Consider the following 1,838-nt stretch of genomic DNA (forward strand, 5'->3'; position numbering starts at 1 on the left):
TTCACTATTTTCCATTCAAAAATATTCATTATTTCTTTCAACAGCAGGGTATTTCATAGATTTCACAATGTTAAAAGTCACTTCTTGATCGTTAACTCTCATAGTTAATTCTCCCTTTTGAACATCTATCATAGCTTTTCCAGTAGCTAAAAAAGGTCTCCCTAAAATTATAGGTATTTCTTTATCTTCGTCCATATCTAAAAAAAAAATCCACAGGAAAGATAAATTTATCTAATCTTTTGAAACTTGATAGAGGCATAAGATTAATGTTGGCTCCCAAATCACATAAAGCTCTTCCATAAAATTTTTCACCGATAGCACACGGTATAGTGAAACTACCTAGATCTTTTAATTTTTTTCAGGAAGCTTTTTCAGAATAAATGCACTACACTCTTCACTAAGTGCAACAGTTTCATTATCAATGAACCTCCTTTCTTGTTCAAAATATCTTTCATAAATTTCACATAATTAGGCATTTTCTCTAAAGTTTCTATAAAGGGAATATTTACCGTTAATTTCTTAAGAATTTCTAAAAACTTTGAGAATTGTTTATCCATTTTGTGTTGCTTCAATCTTTGAGGAAACAGTGGTGGAGGTTTCTTCACTGTAGTTTTCATTGGTGTAAGTGGATATTCTAAATATGGAATTCTTGATCCTTTTTCTTCTCTCTATCCATTTTCTCTTTTTCAGTTTGCATTTCTTTTTGCACTCTTGTTTCTAATTCTTTTCTAATTCTTTTCACTTCGTAATTGCATTGCTTTGATCTGTTTTTTTCCTTGATCTTTAGGATTTTGTTCCACAGTACTAGGAAAAGTTCGCGATGTTCGGTTACTAAGCGCGGTAGCGATATGCCCCAATTGGTTTTTAATATTCATGATAGCAGTTCCTTAATTTTGTAACTGGTTTCCTTGAATTTGTAATTGATTTCCTTGATTCTGCAATTGTTGACCCATATTTAGTATCATCTCTTCCATAGATAGCTTTGTTTCCTTAAATTGAGTATTACTGTTAAATCCTTGAGGATGAAAAGGTCTATAATTAACATTTCCTTGGTTGGATGAATTTACCAATGGGTTCACTAGGTTGTTTGCCCATTGTTGATTTCTAGAAGAATTGTTATTACAATTAATTTTAGGATGACTCTTCCAACCTGGGTTATAATAGTTTGAATAAGGATTATTGAGTCTATTTTTAATAGCATTTCGAGTCTCATAAGAAGGCTGAACACTGAACATCCACAAATTGCCAACATCCACAAATTGCCCAGATGAATTCTCTTCCATCATAGTAGGTGTTGGAAAATAATTCATTCAATCTAATTTCTTTGATTTTGATATTACAACAATCTGCAAAGCTAACATAGAAATTGCATCAGAAGCGTGTATATTAGCTACTTATTTAGGATTTATCTTTTTAGAGGGCCATTAAAAATTGTTGGTCGCCATCTCTTATATTAATGAGTAAGCCTCATCAAAAGGTTTTGACATTAAAGAACCACCAACCGCAACATCTATAATCGATCTAAGAGATCCCACTAATCCATTGTAAAAAGTTTGAATTATCAACCAATCTGGTAATGAATGATGTGGGCACTTCCTAAGAAGATTGTTGACATCATTTTTTGGTTGAGGTTTAGTTTGTCCCATTTAGTAGCCTAGGGTCTAGCCATAGGACTTTTCCTGTTGACTATTCCTAGAAGACTAGACTTGAAACCCTCACCATTAGAAATTCTACCCTTCTCTTCTCAACTTGAAGTTCCACATATTGTTCTCAACCTCTAAGTACTTAGTAGGTGGGGTCACTATGGGGGAAACTCAGGATGAGTCACCCTTAGGATT

The sequence above is a fragment of the Phalaenopsis equestris genome, unplaced genomic scaffold (genome assembly GCF_001263595.1).
Source record: "Phalaenopsis equestris unplaced genomic scaffold, ASM126359v1 Scaffold235084, whole genome shotgun sequence".
Taxonomy (NCBI): Eukaryota; Viridiplantae; Streptophyta; class Magnoliopsida; order Asparagales; family Orchidaceae; genus Phalaenopsis; species Phalaenopsis equestris.